We start from the raw sequence: 19,352 nt of genomic DNA on the forward strand, positions 1-19,352 counted from the left end.
AATACAGTCAACATGAATAAATCCTGTTGTGTAAAAACTGGGGGAGAAAAAAAAGAGGGTGGAGGATAGAAGGAAATGGCGGTGTTCCCACTTGCTGGTCTAACAGGGAGGCTAAGATCATCCCCACAACCCAAAAGGATGCCAGCGTGCCGGGGTAGCCCTAGGGAGATGGCGGCAACAGTCCGCAATCCAGGTAAGGAAGTATCCGGAACTTCCCCAGCCAGGCATTCCCAGCTTCTCCTCTGCTGCCTTCCCATTCTTGTACTTGAACTAGCAGTGGACCCCTGGGGCTGCCCCAAACCTAGCCTTTCCTAGGTGGACCCACGATAAGCTAGGTCTGACCCTGCACAGGGATGTTTCATTTCAGATACATACGAAACAGATTTCCCTCCCACTTCAGCGCCTTCCAACAAAGTCGAGACAATTAGAACTAAGGGCTGCAGGGATCCCCTGGGTGGCTCAGTGGTTTAGCGCCTGCCTTTGGCCTGGGGCGTGATCCTGGAGTCCCGGGATAGAGTCCCACGCCCGGCTCCCTGCATGGGGCCTGCTTCTCCCTCTGCCTGTGTCTCTGCCTCTCTGTGTCTCTTATGAATAAATAAATAAAATCTTAAAAAAAACAAAAAAACAAAAAAACTAAGGGCCGCCCCAACATTTCTTCCTGCATATCCCAAGAACAGATGAAACAGACCTGCCTCTGCAGGTGACTAGTGGCTTGGATATATTTGTAAGAAAAGTTGCTCACGTGATACTCTAAGTAATTCACGGTTGAAAGTGATCTAGGCCCAGATTGTCCTCATGGATGAAAGTTCTACAGCCTTTCCATACACCATCTTTAAGATGGGAAGAAATAGGTTCAGCTCCCCAGGTCATAGATCCTGACACAGTCCACCTAAAGAACAAGGCAATTTGACATGGATTTTGATTTTAAAAAAAAGAAAGAAAGGAAAAGGAAAAAATAGAAACCACCAAGATCTTCAGATTGCATTAGGATCACCAGAGTGACTCTTCCATTCTCGAGGAATTCCACGTCCCATCTCCTGGTGATGCTGCCCTTGCCTATGAGGCTTTTCCCTTTCTGGAACCAAGAGGGCTGCTCCCTTACATCATATGGAACTAGGTGCATTATTCTGTTAAATCACGGGCTCTCCCTGCCTCAAAATCATTCCTAGCTAGCATAGACAAGCAGGACTTCCAGAAACAAAAAGTCAGCCAGGAAGTAATTATGGTGCAGACTTGAGTACTCAATTCCAATTCAACAACTTTATTGGTGAGGGGAGAAGAAAAAAGAAAAAAGATTTGCAGGAAGGCTGCCAAATTCAATACATTAGATCCATGTGTGTAGCAGCAGAGTTCCCAGGGTGGGAGCCCAGAGCTAATGCTTTGCTATTCCGTGACCCTCTTGGGCTCATCTGCTGCCTGGGTTTTAGGAGAACTGCTTTCCCTTTTCTCTAAGTAGAGGGAGAGCTTCCACCCTCACAGTGTTTACTGTGGAAAAGTCTCTTGCATTTAAGATGCTGTCAAGCAGTCAATCCTTTGGTTTTCTACCCAAATTCTTCACTCTCTTCTGCTGTATTTCCAGATTGCTGCAAACATGAAAACACGGAGACCTCAGATTCTATTTACAATCTGTGATGGTCAACGGGGCACTCAACAGATTCACCAGCTTATACCACGGCACCCCAAAATGCTAGAGTTTGTTTTATTTTTAAGGTTTCATTTATTTCAAAAAAAAAAAGATATCATTTATTTCAGAGAAAGAGCACATGTGCATGCAGGGAGGAGCAGAGGGAGAGGGACCAGCAGACTCCCTGCTGAGCAAGGGTTCCGCTGTGGGGCTCTATCTCATGACCCTGAGATCATGACCTGAGCTGAAACCAAGAATCAGACACAACCGACTAAGCCACCCCGGCGCCCCACAAGGGCTTAAAGTCAGCCTCCTAGAGGTATAATTTACACACAGGAAAAAAAAAAAAAAAGCCCTGCTAACTGCACAGTTCTGAGTTATCACAGACACCTAGAACTCTGGAAGCACCACCACCATGCAGATTTGAGACAGAAGGATTTCTATCATCCCCAAAATTTCCCACATACCCCTTTGTGGTCAACCCTTTCTCTCAAGCCCTACCTACTACAGACTGGTTTTCTTTCCCCATAATTTTGCCCTACCCAGAAAGTCACATAAATGGAATCCTACTGTGTGTATGATTTTTGAGTCTGGCTTCTTTCACTTAGCATGGGCATGTAGCTGAGGTACAAACTGTTGGTTTTTAAGCTTTGGACTTCTGCTTTCTTGCCAAGGACATGAAATGATTGGCTCTGGCTCATCTTTGCTATGGGGGAACCAAATTCTTGGTTTGGGGCCTTTTAATAAAGCAGAGGCCTGGGAACAGGGTGACCTCCCATCTCTATCCACCCAGAACTATGGGATTTCCTGGGGCTTGGGGCTTGCAGGGGGCAAAACCAGGCAAGTCTCAGACAAACCAGGCTCACTGGTCACTCTCCTTGGGACAGCCACCTCCGAGGGCAGGGCTGCACATCTGCTCCTCTAGATGCTTCTGTGAGCAGCAGGTTGCACTCTCTGAGCTAACAGCTGACTGTCCTCCCATCTGCAATCTATTGGGACTCACAGAGAAAGGGGACTCGAAGGTGCTCTGGGCTCACTCTGCTTTGGCTCTGGTCCAGTGCAATGTGCCCAGGGTAATGCTGGCTCCTGCTTTTCCTGTATGTTCTCCTCACTCCTCCCTCCCAGTGGGGTTTTTCACTGGGAGACTAGGGAGAAAGTGAGAGCCAAGGAGTAGTAAATGAGTACAAAGAGCTTGAAGTTCTTGTTAGAATCTAAACCTAAGGGCTTCTCCTATATAAACTTACTGAGACATCAGAGAAAAGTCAGGCAGGGCCACGACAGGAGGCTTGAGAGTGAGCCATTCTGCACCCACCTCCTTTCCAGGACACTTGAGAGAAATACACAGATGCCCACTCTCTCGGAGAGGCTAGTTTACCTGGGAACAGGCTGCACATCCCCAACTCAGGGCTCCCAGCTTGGCAAAACGTGTGATGGGCATCACTGGTGCCCAAATGAACGGAGGGCCCCCCTCGATCCACACACAAGAAGGCAGGAATGGGTGGGGTCTCAGCCATGTCCTAGAGGTCTCAGGGGAGCTGCTCCCCGGGATTCATCTAACATTGCCCCTTCTCAAAGTATTTACCAGTAGCTCTTATAAATCATTCTACCAGGCAGTCGGTGAGGCAGGTTAGTAGTCATTATCCTCACTCGTACAGATGAGGAAACAAGGCCCAAAGAGATTAAGTGACTTGCCCAAGGTCGCACAGCGAGTTAGTGGCAAAGGCCAGATTAGAACCCCGAGCTCCAGAGTGCCCAGGCCAGCGCCCAGCTCCACAAGATCCCTCAGCCGTCGGTCCAGAGCGTGGGCAGAGCCAGGTCTGCGCCCTCGGGAGCCCTGGAGGCCAGGTGAGCTGCTGCAGAGAGCACAGGCAGGCTCATACTCACAGGCAGAAACCTGCAGGATCCTTCTCTGTACCACCAGACAGCAACACCCCTGTGCTGGAACAGACAGAAATAAGGCTCAAGTCGGGAAAGCCAGGGGCCACCTCTGTGGGCTTCCGTCTCCACTCAGCGGGGTGTGGCTTTGAGATTTTGCTTCATTTCCCTTTGTGAACCCGGTCAGCCCTTGAGGGCCAGAGCATCAGAGACTATGTGCTCCTGTGGCCTAGAATCAGTCATTCGCCCAGGCCCCAGTCATGCCCCGGGGACCCACATGCTGGTCCTGCCAGGTACCAGGGGCTGAGGGGGGGCGGGGACACGGGGAGGAGAAAGACAAGATTTCTGTCTTGAAGGCACGCAGTGAGAGGAAACGGACGTCTGTACATACAAGACATCGTGATGTTAATCCAACAGCTATTTCTGCTGAGTACCTAGGATGTTCTATCGATGAGGCTATCCCTCTAGTAGCCCAGGAACGCAGAGGCAATCAGGGGAGGCTTCCTGGAAGAGGAGGCATGTGCACTAGGTCCTGAAGATCGAGGAGCATTTCTATGAACAGCTGGCTTACGGGACACAGAGAAGGAAGTAGTTTGAAAGTGCTTTGAGTACTTCTTTCTAAATAAACCCTTGCTGTTAGGAGAACAGGAATTCTACTCTTTAGAAACTCAATTCTCGGGGATTTTGCATCCGGTTTGAGTTGTTGCTTAATCTCTCTAGATCTCAGTTGACCCGCCTGTCAAATGGGAGTGAATAATCCTGTGTTTCGGAGTGGGGGGTGGCTCTGGGCTTCACTACCAATCTTTGGAGACACACTCACGCAAAAGTCCTTGAGAAACGAATTCCTCGCAAGGCCAATGGCATGCTCTTTCCCACTGTCTGCTGCTCTTGGCTCTCGCCAGGAAATTGATTTTATTTATAAGAATCACAACCCTAAACTGACCTCTGTTGGGCTACCCATGTCCCCTCCCTCGCTTCCCTCCCCTCAAGACACATCCTCCTCCAAAGATTCCCCAGTGACCACAGCACAACAGCTTTGAAGAGTGCTCAGAAAGTCAGGCTCTACCCACCCTGGAGGCTGTTTTCTAGATAGGGAAACTGAGGCCCGGAGAGCTCAGTGACTTGTCCAAGGAAACCAAAGTCATGGGTCTCCCCGCTTCTAAGCCACTGCTCCCTCATCACGCCATGACTGCTCTGTTTCCTGCCTCGGCCTGGGCAGATGTGCCATCTTCCCTCAGCTAGGGAAACGTCTCCCTTCTCTGAATGACAGAAGTCTTTAGAGAAACATTTCCCATCATTAAAGGCATTTGCAAGAAAACTGGCACAGCTTCCGAAGCTTTGAAGCTTGTTGGCCCCTCCTGGCCCTTTAATTGTGCTTGGCTCCAGCCCAGTTCCCAGAGCTCCTACCGCTTCAGAAGAGGGGCAGGGCCCAAAGTAGAATTCCCGCCACCCAGCCTGCCCTTCAGCGCCAGAGGGGACCCCTCTGTACTTCTGTTTCCGACCATTCCATTGCCAATCAAGGCCTCCAGACAAGGAGCTTCAAAGTTGAAGGGCTCCAGGTCAAGTACAACCATGAGCAAACCCTGAGTTTAGGATTGTGCATCACTTTCGAGATGGTTCCGAGCAGTGTTCCCACAGCCTTTAAAGCCTAGGACAGCTTCAGGTGAATCCCATTAGCTTTCCGCAGGTGTCACAGATTTGGTTAAAGCCCATCACAGGAGTATGGGCATCAGGCTTTTACGTCAGGTGCATATAGAACCACTTATCCTTTTTTCCAGTGATTCTCAATTTTGGCTACACATCAGAACACCTGAATAGCTCAGCTGCACCCCTAGACCACCTGAATCAAAGTCTTGAGTGGGGCCTACGTAGCAGAAGGCAGATTTTACTCTTAGGCTCCTTTAGATAATCTTATGAAATGCTCTGCATGTTCTTTATTCACTTCAGCTTGGTCTTGAAGAAAGGGGACACCTGCGGCTCAGGTTAGGAACTACTGCCCAAGGTACAGTTTTTTTTTTTTAAAAACATTTTATTTATATATTCATGACAGACACAGAGAGAGAGAAGCAGAGACAGAGGGAGAAGCAGGCTCCATGCAGGGAGCCCGACGTGGCACTTGATCCCGGGTCTCCAGGATCATACCCTGGGCTGAAGGCGGCGCCAAACCACTGGGCCACCGGGGTTGCCCTGAAGTACAGTTTCAATAGGGAAAAACCTGAGCTCCTAAGCACAGAAAACAAGAACTCAGAGACAATGCTTCTGACGTGGCTATTATCAAGCCACCCATCTCTCTTAGTTGTTTTTTCTTTTTCAGACCTTCCCTGCCCACAGATCTCCGCATTCTCAGTTTAGGCTCCCAAGTATTTTTACTGGCTTGACTCTTCCCCACCACCTCTACCCTTGCAGTACCTCAGAACAAAGTGCCCTCTCCTGGGAATCAGGTGATCTGACTCACAAGCAAACAAAAACAGAAAAAGACAGATTACACCTTCAACCAAGTACTGTGATCCAAATTAAAGTGAATAGCTCAACCATGACGGCTTGGATCCAAGTGTGATGCAAATTCAGGAAGCTTCCTCGGGATGTTCCAAGTGTAATCCACAGATAGTAGGTCAGTCACATTTGGCCCTGGCCACACTCACCAGCTGGAAGAGCAGTAGGAATCAGAATCCTTGACCACATGGTGTGAGTTCAGCCAATGGGCTCCTGCACAGTGATCCAAGGGTGCTCTTATGAGAGTCATAAATATGTAAACATCCAAGGATGGGAACCTCTTCAAGGGACCCCGTGGAGCTGGCGCTGCTTATATAGCACCAAAGAGACTCACGTACAAGAAATAGCAACTCTACCGTCACTTTTTATGAGAACTCTTATAAAAACTCCATCTCTCTGGGAAGACACCCCCCGCCCCCGCCCCAGCCCTTGCTTTTGCTTGAGAGTCTTCTCACCACCCGTACCCCTTGCTTTTGCTTGAGCGAGCCATGACTAACAGAATGGCTTCGATGGGATGGGAGAAAAGTCTGGAAACCTTTCTGCGTTAGACAGAGAGTGATATTCCAACCACTCTTTAGCTCCAGACCTCTCTTTCTATCCTACAAAACAATGGAAAATCAGCCCTGAGTCTAAAAATGACAGGCTAGTATTGGAGAAGATGTAACAGACTAGAGAGCATGCAAAACAATTTCACCTACGTTGACTGCTTTATAAGGCTTACAAATTAAAAAAAATAATAACATTTTGAGAATCTGGACACAACAATCAGGCATTCTATCTATTTGGGAGAGGACAAAATTGGGAATTTAGAAATACAGAATGGGGCATTTCAGTAACAAAATTGAAAAGTGTCACCAATGAGAATTCTTTATAACTTTTATATGTTCTAAAAGTCCATGTAGATCTTGCTTTTCCATTTAACTTTTAGTTAATCTTACCTTAAAAACAAAACACCCTCAATCTCTGATGAGCAAGAGAAGACTATGGATTCCAGTTAGAGTTGCTCTGATTAATTGGAGACTGGGCCCACATGCTTCATTTTGCACAGACCAATTTTTCAATTCAATCAGAGTTCAAAACACAAGTCATCAGCGTCTCAAAAGAATGGGGAATTCTACATTCCTGGTTCCTGGGGTGGGGGATCCCTAAATTCCTAGGCTGAGGTGTAGTTCATAAACATTAGCATTCACTGGTGAGTCTTGAAGACTCTGCAGTCAAACAGGAAAAGAGGAGTTGGATTAGACTCCGCAATCCAGATAATTCTCAGATGTATCCATTTATCACTGATTTACCCAAAATGAGGCAGATACATGTGTTACCAAAAACATAAACACTCTGAAATGGAAACTAAGTTGGCAAAAAGCCCCTAACTGATATTCAGGGGTGGGAAGATTTTAAACTCCCGAGAGAAAAAGATAAGGATGACAACTTTCTCAGGTCAAGGGCCAAGTCAAAAGCTATTATTAATACAAAAAGCTTCTGATAATACTGGGCATTTAGAAAGAAGACCCCGAGTGTTATCATTTGCCCTTAGATTAATATACTGATTTGAGAAAGTACCTTCGAACAGGAGCTAACCCTCTCTGACTTCACAATTCAGAAATGGCTCACCCGGAGTTAAAAGGGACCTCAGAAGCCAATTCTTCCAACTGCAAGTCCTGAATTCCCTATGGGGGTCCCTCCCAAAGGGCGGAGGGCAGGCCGGGAGGGAGTAGCAAAGTTCCATTTTACAAAGACAGGGGCTGTGGCTTCCTCAGATGTCCTGAGACTACATAAGGGCGCATTCAGTCATTCCAGCACAAAACTGACGTGATCTCAGCAGAATTTGGGATGAAAAAAAAAAAAAAAAAACCCACCCCGTCAGAAATGTGAGAGGCGCTCCAGGGAGGGTTCACAGAAAGAAACCAAAGGTTGCCAATTAAGTTAACCCAGTCCCCCCGGTCGGCTTCCCGCGCCCTTGGCAAAGACCCTTTCTTTCTGCATGAAGTGCTGCCTCGAATGTACATCTTTCACCCTCACCTGTAACCAGGTGACCCAGATGAGAAAAACCAGTGGGAAAAGGTCCGAAGACATGACTAGTGCAGGGAACTCGAGCCGGTCCCAGAAGGTTCCTTTATGTCAGTTTCAGAAATGAGAAACCACCGGGAATGAGATTCCTTGGGAATCTGAGCGTTCTCCTTTATTGCCCTCTCCCAGGGGAAAATAAATATAGAAACAGTATTTCCTCTCCCAGGTTCGGCGGGGACCGAGTCCAGGACGAGGAAATGCAAGAGACTTTCCCAAATGAAAGGAGGGTCGGGGGCGTCCGCAGCGCCCCACCGAAGGGGCACCTCTTTAGACTCTTTTTTTTTTTTTTTTCCCAAAAAAAAAATGAGCTCCTCCGTGCTTGGCTTCCAGACTGCGGCCCCGGGTTCTGGTCCGAGCACCCGCGCGGGCCGGGCTGCGGGCACCACCGGGCCGGCCCGCCCTCGGCCAGGGCTGCAACTCGCCCAGCGGCGCCCCGGCCCGGCGCCCCCGCGCTCCACCTGCCGGGCGTCGGCGTCGGGGTCGGGGTCGGGCCCCCACCCTCCGCCGGCCCAGAGGACCCGACCCTCACCGACTCGGGCCTCGGCGGCCGCCGCATCCCCCGCGGGCGTCCGGGGCTCGCGAGGTGGGGCCCCACGCGCGGCGTCTCTCCTCCCGCAGGTGGGAAGCCCCGCCGCGCCGGCCCCCGCCCTGCGCGCCCGGGAGGGTCCGAACGCCGGGGCCGCGCCCACCACCTCGGGGCGCGCTGGTCTCCCCGGAGTCGGGGCTGCAGGGGCGCGGGCGGAGCGCCCCTCCCCGGCCCCCTCCCCGCCGGCCCCGGCCCCGGCCCCGGCCCCCTCCCCGCCGGCCCCGGCCCCGGCCGCGCCGCGCGCCCTCACCTTTGTAGCGCTCCATCGGGGCCGCGGCTCCGGCTGCGCTCTCTGCGCTCTGCTCCGCGCCCCGCGCCCCGCGCCCCGCGCCGCGCTGGCCCCTCCCCGTGAGGTCACGCCCGCCGCCGGACCTCCCGGGGCGCCCGCACCCCGTCCCCGCCCGGCGCGCCGCCCCCGCGGGAACTCGGCCGCCGAGCCCCGCACGCCCCGCTCCCCTCCCGCGAGCGCCGGGCGGCTCCTCCTGGGCCGGGGCCGGGGCCGGGGCGGGCCGGGGCGGGGGGGGCTCAGCCTCGGCCGGGCCGGGCGGCGGGGCAGGTCCTGGCGACGGGCGGCCTCGCGGGCCTCGCGGGAGCGGCTCTCCCAGCCGCGGGGCTGCAAACCCACTGCCCGGAGGAGGAGACTGAGGTCGAACCGGCAGGCAGAGGCGTGCGACAGCGCCCCCGCCCCCGCCCCCGGGGACGGCCGGCCGCGAAGGCCTCGGCTTCCTCGAGAGGCGACCGAGGGCCGGGGGTGGGGACACCGAGCCCTGCCCCGCGCCCGTCCCGGTTCCTGGTTCCTCGGGACTCCGCACCGCGCTGCGGCGTCCGAACGGCCTCCCCGGGGGCAGGGGTTCCAGGCCCCGCGCGGACCCGAGTTCCTGGAGCCGCCTGGACGGGCCCGGAGCCCTGGGCCGCCCGAGGCCGCCCCGCCCCGCAGGAGCCCGCTCGCCCGGGCCCGACCTCCACCCCGCTCGCTGCCGCCCAGGGCCGCACCGCACCGCGTCTGTCCGTCCACCGTCCCTCCCGAGTCTCAGCCTCATCCTCCCCTGCGGGGGGGGGGGCGGGGGGGAATCCGTGTTTTCCTTTAAACCTAAACTTTCCTTTCACTTTGAAAAATCTCAGTCCTGACTCGCACAGGATGACTGGTTTGGGGTGGGGGGCACGTCTCCCCCACTTTCTCCGGGGAACATTAACGGAGATGGGTCGTGTGCGGTTTCTTCGAAGAGGTTCCTTAATTCTTCTCGGAACAGCGGGGTTAGCTCTGATTTTTGAAGACCTCTGACCCGGCAGTCTTAGGAATATTTTTCTCAGTTGGGTTAGCTGCTGACATCCCTGGAGCCCTCCCTACAAGCTGGGCGTGGTGCTTAGGGCTGTCCACCCACCGCTTTTCATCCCCCCCCCCCCAATCCTGGGGGTGGCCAATTATTATTAGTTCTATCATCTAGTGGAAGAAACTAAAGTTTGCAGTGGCTAAACAACTTGACCAAAGTCACACAGCTAAAAACAAAACACCAGAGCAGGCTCTGTACCGAGGTCTGCTGCTTCCTGATGTTTGTTCCAAAGCTTTCCTGGCACTTTGGGGGCCAGGCTGTCTGTCCCCATCTTGCAGAGCACTCAGACAAGTGAACAAGGTCAACACAGGTAGGTGCTCTGATCAAGGCACAAGGGATTCTGGGAGCCCCAGTGGAGGGGCGGAAGCAGGCCCACCGAGCCTTGTAAGTCCTAGGAGGAGATGGCTGAGGCAGTCTTAAAAGGTGAGTTGGAACTAGTGAGGGGACAGGAGAGACAGAGTGAGTGCAGCCCTCCAGGTAGAAAGGACAGCAGGGATGAAGGCCATGAAGCAGGCACTGCAGGATCACAATTCTGTCACCAATGCCACAAAGATGAAGCCAGGAATGGAAACGGTGAGGCTGGGGAGGTGGGCGCAGGCCTGCTTGAGGGCCTAGAAGATGGAGAAATCTGAAACCCAAAGGATTGGGCAGCACTGAAAAGTGACAGAGCCCTGGGGTCCTCCCAGAGGCCAAGTGGGAGGTGGAGTGCAGGAGACAGTTGCTCCAGGTGTAGTGAGAAGTCACTAGAAACCTGGCTGAGGTGGAGAGGACCCAGGGCAGAAGAAATATGCAGGAAGTGTGATGCCAGGGCTCCGTGCCTGAGCACAGGGTGTGAGGGAGAAGGAAGAGCAGAGATTGACCAGGGTTTCCTGGTGGGTGGAGGGTGTCAGCACTTCTGGGCTAGGTCAGCCCGCAGATACTACCCGAGGCCCTGTTGGGTGCCAGGGGCTGCCAGGTACTGCACAGAGCCTGAGCAAGGCGGGTAAGGGGCTCTCAAGGGACCACTGTTGGGACTGGGCGCGGGAGGACAATAAGCAGGACAAACGATGTGTGTCCCTAAATGGGATGCAGAAATAGCCTGCTGGGGTATTAGGGTAGAAAGCGAAGGGGCCCTGGTGCCTCCAGGGGAGTTAGAGACTCCCATCTGGGGCCTTAACTTCACCCACTATTTTATTTCATTCTCTTAGCTGCTCTTCCAGGTGGGCTGGGCCCTTGGGGATTCAGGAAATAGAAAAAGTGGAGGTTGAAGCAAGAATGTGGACATGACGGGGAATCGGAGGACGGGCAGTAGTGCTCCTCCTGCAAGCGGGGCCCGGTGCAAGCATGGAACCCGGTGAGGATGGAGGGCACTCCTGCCTTTTGGTGTTCTCCTTTGCCCTCCTTCCCCTCCTCCCTCACTTTCCTCCTCTTGCAAATGCCCCTACGTGGTGCCACCCCTCCAATCTCCAGTGTCCACAGACTGCTGTCAGCGACCCCGGGTTTCCTTTCTAGTGTTCAGGGAGGATCTGATTGTGTGGCTGTGGCTTCTGAAACGGGTCTCGAGTCCAAGTCCGGTAGCCGGCCCCTCTTGGCCAGATTCCAGCTCTAACAGTCAGCAGAGGCCAGCAGAGGAGGTTTCAGGTCCAGCCGCACTCAGCAGGGGCTTTGTTGGAGGTGACCCTCCCAGAGGGGCTGAAGGCGGTGCTGGCTCTGACCCAGGTCACTGAGAACAAAAGACAGGGATTAAACTATCCCCATTGTACTAATGAAGATGCAAGTTAGGGGACCGGCTCCAGTCACAAAGTCAAGTAATCTCTCTTCCAGAACTAGGACTCAAAAATCAGGTCTCTCCATTCCAAGCGCTGAGCTTTGTCACACCCCCTGGTGCCGGGCTTTGCCAGGGCTCTAACCGGATGGGGCTCTACCCCCTCAGGTCCTCCGGTGGCCGTCTCTGCAGGCACTTCCAGTAACTGCACCGGCTCTCTGCAGGCTGGGGGGCCTCTGGGTGCCTCCTTCAGGCACGCTTCCTCTCCTCTCTCCTCTCCTGGCTCCAGCCTTGTAATTACCTCTTCTGAAGTCCACTCTCGTGTATCAATGGAGACTGGGCAAATCCCAGAGCCTCCAGACAAGCACAAATCAATCAGAGATGTATGCAGAGTGAATTTAAAATGGGAATTCACTGCCATTTCCAAGAACGAAACCAAAATACGATTAAAACCATCAATAGAACTCTTAGGCACTGCTTCCCCCTCTCTCTAAAACCTGGGTCCAGCTTTAAGTCCCTTTACCCACGGGATCCAAAATGGGCTGATGCAGACAGTCCTGAGACCGGATGGAGGCCCTCACCCTGGAGTCTAGGTGGTGGGTGTTCCTGCCGAGCTCAGCTGGGGTGGGCGTTCGTAGGGCCCTCTGGGTGTGTGTGTATCAGGGACACACAACCCAACAGCAAAAGGTTTTGTTCTCCGGCAATTCCTCAAATTCTCAGCAGCGGAGAGGTTTCTTCGACCACAAGGGGGCTTCGCCAGCTGACTCAGTGAGGAGGGGTGACGGCTTGCTTGACAAAATTTATCCCAATTCTCACAATGATCCAGGCAGATACTTTTGTCCCTTATTTCACACATAGAGACTTTAAGTAATTGTCCAAGGTCATTGCTGGGCAAGGCCCAAGCCAAGCGAATTGAAGTGACATTTCTCACCCGACTTCCCCACCCAGGCTCTCTTTCGTAATCATGTTTGGTCATGAGCCATCCCAGCAGCTATCCTTTACTACATCCCTAGTCACTCTTCAGAAGTCAGCTCAAAAGCCACCCCCTCTGAGGACAGCCCCCTCCTCCCATCACCCTCCACATCCCCTCTCCTCCCTCCTCTGTGTAGTCATGTGGTCTTGCTCTAGCTGTCTGCCTCTACTCACACGCTGGACCTTGTAGATCTTGGTGCTGTACTGTGTTAATCCTCTGTCCCCGAGCTGAGTATATATTCCCTACACAGGAGGTGCTCCATCATCCCTGTTGAATGACCCAATGAAGGACTTTTCCATTTTTTTTTTTTCCCTCTTGGGGTTTTTGTGAAAAGGAAACACACACAATGTCTTCTCTGGTTCAGACTGATGAAACAAATCACTACCAAAGGACATATCAGATGTGGTTGGGCATAGGGTGGGATGAAGCAGGAGGAGATCCCATTTGAACCAAGTCTTGAAGGAATGACTTGTTGTTGTTGCAATAAAATATACATAAAATCAGGGGATCCCTGGGTGGCTCAGCGGTTTGGCGCCTGCCTTTGGCCCAGGGCGCGATCCTGGAGGCCTAGGATGGAGTCCGCGTCGGGCTCCCGGTGTGGAGCCTGCTTCTCCTTCTTCCTGTGTCTCTGCCTCTCTCTCTCTCTCTCTCTCTCTCTGTGTGTGTGTGTTTATCATGAATAGATAAATAAATCTTTAAAAAATATATATACATAAAATTTACTATTTTAACCATTTTTAAGTGTACAGTTCAGTGATGACAAATACATTCATGTTATGCAACTATCACCACCACCCATCTCCAGAACATTTTCATCATTCAAATCTGTAACTATACCCTTAAATAATAAATCCCTATCGCCCCACCTCCTGGTAACCACTATTCTACTTTCTGTCTCTATGGATTTGAATTTTCTAGGTACTTCATATAAATGGAATTATATACATATTTGTCCTTTGGTTTATTTTGCTTAGTGTAATGTTCAAGATTTCATTCATATTGTAGCAGGTATCAGAATTCCATTCCTTAAGGCTGAATAATATTTCACTGTATGTATATACTGCATTTTATTTATCCATTCATCTGTCAATGGATATTTGGGTTGTACCCATCTTTTGGCTGCTGGGAATAATGCCTATATGAGCATTGACGTATACATATCTGCTCAGGTCTCCCCTTTCAATTCCTTTGGGTATATTTATATATATATATTCCTTCAAGTATAATTGGTGGGTCATGTAATAATTCTGTGTTTAATTTTTTGAGGAACCACCATCCTGTCTTCCCCAGTGCTATACCATTTTACATTCCCACCAAACAATGCATCAAGGCTCCGGTTTCTCCACATTCCCTCCAACACTTATTATTTCCCATTTTTTATTTCCACCTTAGTGGGGTTCTTTCCTTTTTAGAGACTCTGAAGTCAATATGGCATAAAATTAACATTTCTTAAACCCGAGTGGTCACTCCATCAGTGTGTTTGATATTACATGGTAAGGACCACTGGTGGGGGTCCGATCATCTTAGAGTGTTACACTTGAGGAAACAGAGGCCTAGGATCTCAACGATGGAAGTGTTCATTAAATACCCAAGTGACTGAGCCTCCCAGCCAGCATGTTTGAAATACTCTAGAAAAACAACAACAACAATAAATATTTGGCTTTAAGAAAGAAAGCAAAGGCTGACAGGAAGGGGAGTAGATAGATGGAAGAGAGGAAAGCAAGGAGACTGGGGGAGGCATCCTGGGGGATCCTCTGAGTTGGGCTCTGTGCCAGAATCTACAGCAGGTGACAACAGGGAAAATGGGCACCATTGTCACCCCTCCTGGTATCTACACCTGCGTATCCCCCCAGGTCTAGTTAGCATGGCCGAGGGTTATAGGTCTGCAAACAGGGGTGAGTATGATAGCTTTTAGCTGCACCTCTAGAAAAAAATTGCAGTTTAGAGAAATACCCCTGGTCTATTCTGGTCAATATTCCTATAATGACTTAGTTTATGTAAAGAAACTATTTATTCTTATACAATTTCCTTAAAATATTCCTATGAGGTAGATTAAATGAAAGGTGACTCTCTAAAGACCTACATTATTGAAGATCAAAGAGTCCAAGAAAGTCAGTTTGGGAAGTAGTAGGCATAGGACGCTTCATTCCATATAGGGAGGCAGCAGTTCCAGGAATGAGTATGCTTGTCCAGGTCACCCCTTGAGTCAAGGGCTCACAGCCCAGGAAGGTCCAAGGCTCCTCTGGATTCCCTTCCTGTGGCCTAAGTGGCCTGTCCCCTCTTTGGTACCTAGGATTATAAATAAGCAGGGCTGCTGAGTTTCCTAACTCTGTATGAAGGTTGTGCTCTCTTCTCAAAGCTCTGCGGTGCTAAGTTCCACCCTTTCCCTCCCACTGTAAAAAAGCTCACCAGATGCTACTGCTGCTCCTACCACCCTCCAGATGTTGATATGTGCCTCCCCCACCCCTGGCTCTCCAGGAGGAACCAAGGATTGGCTCCCTCATCCCCTTTCTCAATTTCCTCCTGAAATCGCACATCTTAGTTAACAGGGAAGAGGCTCCAATTCTCTGTTGGGGCCTCTCTCCAGTAAGTTGGGGTTGTGGGGGAAGCAAAAGACAAGTTCCCCAGTCATCTTTCCTCCCAGAGGTTCTGTAACTCAATAGACAAATGCATCCTTGTTCTGTCTTTTTCTTTGCCCGTTTCCCTTTTGTCTTTGCCTGACACGTTCCCCAGCCCACTTCCAGGCCCTTTGCTTCCCCTTTCCTGCCGTGATTCCGTATCCATCAATGTAGAACATTTCAGAGCTGTTTGGAAACTTGGAATCCATGGCAAATCCAACTGTGTGACCTGATGTTAAGGATGCAGTAACCCAGAGAGATGCCAGCACCCGCCCAAGGATACCAGCAGTGGGTGGTTGGCATCGGTGCCCAAACACAGAATCCATCTGCTTCTCCTTGGGGCTCAGCTGTCTGTTCTCCCTGGGGAGTCCAACCTTGTGTCATCCTGAGCAAGTCATACAGCGCCACAGCAGTTTGCCAGAATTCTGGTGTCTGGGGACTTGCCAGGGTCCTGATCTTGGATTCACTTCTTTGATTGTCTTTGCTGACTTTTCTGGTGATTGCTAAGATTGCCACTTCCCAGATAAGCCTCAGGCAAAAATGCAGCTAGACCAGAACTGGCAGCCCCACAGGTTCCCTGGAGTCCTCAGACAAAACGTTGGAGAGGAATCATTCCTTCATGCCTGGAAGCAGAGAGCACTTTCTGCTTTTCCCCTTCCACAAATGCCCTTCCCCTCCTCAGCAGAGCTCCAGCTGGTCCTTCCAGACCCAGCTCAGAGGGCTTCGTCCGCCATCAAGGCTTCCCAACATGTCCTGAGAGTATTGAAGGATTGAAAGGATTCTCCAAATCCTGTAACACTTTTCCCTAAGATTCATTTCTCATTCAGTAACAGAAAATAATGATCATCTTTTCAGGTCTTATCTCTCTGAATAGGCTTTAGGATCATGTGAAGAGGAACTCGGGAAAGGTCCCTTGGTAGCCAGGGACGCTATTTGGGTCCCTTTAAGTGGTTGGATGGATGGAGTAGAATTTTATGTCTTCTCCCCAAAGTCATTGATTGGGAGAAAGGGCGGAAGTGGGAAGACATTATTATTTAGAGATCAGCCCAATCTTGCAGAAACAAGAGTTTTTAAAAATTTTAGTTGACATATGATGTTGTATTAGCTTCAGGTGTACAACGTGGTGATTCGACAATTCTACACATTCAGTGCTCACCACGATATGTGTAGTCACCAAACATTATTACAATACTCTTAACTCGGGATCCCTGGGTGGCTCAGCAGTTTAGCACCGCCTTCAGCTCAGGGTGTGATCCTGGAGTCCCAGGATCGAGTCCCACATGGGGCTTCCTGCATGGAGCCTGCTTCTCCCTCTGCCTCTCTCTCTGTGTGTGTCTCTCATGAATAAATAAATAATATCTTTTAAAAAATTGTTTTAACTCTGTCCAAAAGAAGAGTTTATTAGTGTCTGAGGAAAAATGAGGCTCCTGCCCAAGCAGCCCCTGTGGCAGGCAGGAGTGAGGCGGAAGGCCATCTGGAAAGCACGGGTGCATCTCTGTAATCCCTGTGTGCTCTTTCTAGTTCACCAATACCTACCCTTAGAGTCATAGCAGGTTATTTTTCCTTGGAAGTGCCAACGTAGTTCAAACTCCTCAGTTTCAAGGCTGGAAACAGAGGTGCCAAGAGATGTAATGACTGCCCCAGAACCACACGAGCAGGTTAGTAGCAGGACTGGGGGGGGGACCCCGAGTCTTCTGACTCACAGTTCATGGCTCTTCCTGCAGCAGCCACTGTGCTAAGACTAAACACTGGGTCTTAGCTATTTCCTCCATGATGGGAGATGTTATTGCATCTGGCCAAGACCCCTAACCCTGTTCTGCCCAAAAGCAGCCTTTCTAGAGCCTCAAACGCCAGGATCCTCATCATAAGGACAGCCTAGCACATAGTAAGTAACCAACCACAAGTCATTCATGAAAAATGGAGGCATTCCCCCATGGGAGTGATTGTATCCCCAAGGGATTAAAGGCTGGCTCTTTAGGGAGAGTGAAAAAAACTTACATAAACACAGAAAATAAACAGATATACGGTGTGTCTGTGGCATTAACATTTCGTGGAGGAGCAAGATCCTGGCCACCCATTACAATGCATATGGGGTGAGGGGAGGTCCCCACACCACCAAAGAAATTGTCAGACACCAGCTGGGTGTCCTACAATTCATCTCAATTCTGATACCATCTATCTGGAGATAGCATCAGATCCCACAGGTGAAGGGCTCAGTCCTACAAGACAACCCCGAGCCCCATTCCCTCTTCAGATGCCAATCCCAAGTTTAGGCTGTCATCAGCTCCAGGTTGGCAGTTCCCAAGACCTCTTCAAGTTTTGCTAGAGCAGCTCACAGAATTTAGAGATACATTTTACTTCCTAGATTGCCGGTTTAACATAAAAAGCTGTTAACTCAGGAATAGCTATATGGAAGAGATGCAAAGGGCAAGGTTTGGGGAAGGGGCACAGAAGCTCCAGGCACGCCACTCTCCCCAGATGTCCACATCCTCGCCAACCCAGAAACTCTGAGAGGCCTCTCCTTTTGGGGTTTTCTGGGTGCCTCATGATGTAGGCATGGTTGATTAAATCATTAGTCACTCGTGATCCATTCCTCCACCAGCCCCTCTTCCCTCCCCAGAGTTCGGGAGGGTGGGACTGAACGCTCCAGGCCACCAATCCCAGGTTGTTTCCCCTGGCAACCAGCCCCCGTCCTCAGGTGCTTTCCAAAAAGTCAGCTAGTTAACAGGAACTCAGGTGTGGCTGAGAGGTATGTATGGATCGGGACACCTTGATCATTCTTACCACTTAGGAAATTCTAAGGGCTTTCACATGGAGATTGGTGCCTGAAAGAGGACCCAGACCGAAGATCTAGTTCTTATTATGAATCACAATATCACCAGGAGCAATTATGACAGAATGTCTAAAACGGCTCCTGGAGGGAGAGGGTAGTAAAAATGGAAACACTGGAATATAGGCTCTGGCTAGACTCTCCCCTGCACCCTTGTTCTAGCTGGGTGACTTGGGGCTGCTTACTTAAGCTTTCCAGACCCCAGTTTTCCTCTTAGTCAAATGGGAGTAAAAATTATGTTTATCTCAACCAGAGCTACCAGTTGTTTCTGTAATCACTCCACATACAGAAGGCTGCTGGTTGGTGCCAAGGCTTGGAACTTGGTGTTATGATTTCAACCACCCGGCCGTCCACTCACTTGCCCACTCGGGGCTCCACCCTCCACTGAGCATGGTACCAGGTGCTTTGTCAGAGAATAAAGTGCACAAAGCCTTTAAGGGTCCTCAAAGGGGAAACCAGAAACTCCAACGTTACTGGCAAAAAGAGCCTAATCTACTGTTAAACAAAAAATTCAACTGAATAATTTAAAAGATTAAATTGCCTTTATTGAGCGATTCGTGGGTCGGGCAGCATCCCATCTAGCAAACAGAAAGGAGATCTGTTGAGCTGGAGAAAAGGAAAGGTTTTAAAGCAGAGAGGGAGTGAAAAAAGGAAATTATTAGCAAAGAATGTATTGTTTTAGGCAAGGTTGCCCTCCTAAGGGGAAAAGAAGGGTCTATCAGTAAATTTCCTAGTGCTGACCAGGAAATTCCATGTTGATTGGTTAAAGGTTACATTCCTAGGGGCGGGGAGGTGGTGGTGTTGAAACTGCCCCTCTGTTAGGCCGTAACGTCAGTGACTCCATCTTGGGTCTGTGGTTTTTTTAAATACTACTGAGCCAGCGCTTCTCAAACATTAACTTGTATAGGACTCACCTGGGGGTCTTGTTAACATTCATATTCTGATTCAGTAAGTCTAAGTTGGGACCAGACATTCTGCATTTCTCTCTCTCTCTTTTTTCACTTTAAAATTTAAACACTTGGGCAGCCCAGGGGCTCAGAGGTTTAGCGCCACCTTTGGCCCAGGGCCTGGTCCTGGAGACCCGGGATCGAGTCCCACATCGGGCTCCCTACATGGAACCTGCTTCTCCCTCTGCCTGTGTCTCTGCCTCTCTCTCTCTGTCTCTCATGAATAAATAGATCTTTTTAAAAATAAAATTTAAACTTTATTTA

The 19,352-nt window shown here is 50.6% G+C and overlaps 1 long non-coding RNA gene across 1 annotated transcript; it reads right to left on the minus strand.

Moving 5' to 3' along the window:
• Positions 1 to 1,278: 1,278 nt before the first annotated feature.
• LOC119877699 lies at positions 1,279 to 8,957 on the minus strand. Its single transcript, XR_005380642.1, has 3 exons — positions 8,896 to 8,957; positions 3,509 to 3,562; positions 1,279 to 1,583 (listed from the first exon to the last, which is right to left on the minus strand). It is a non-coding gene; the product is annotated as an uncharacterized LOC119877699 (long non-coding RNA).
• Between the last annotated feature and the right edge of the window lie 10,395 nt (positions 8,958 to 19,352).

This window comes from Canis lupus, chromosome 28 (assembly GCF_011100685.1).
Source record: "Canis lupus familiaris isolate Mischka breed German Shepherd chromosome 28, alternate assembly UU_Cfam_GSD_1.0, whole genome shotgun sequence".
Classification (NCBI taxonomy): Eukaryota; Metazoa; Chordata; class Mammalia; order Carnivora; family Canidae; genus Canis; species Canis lupus.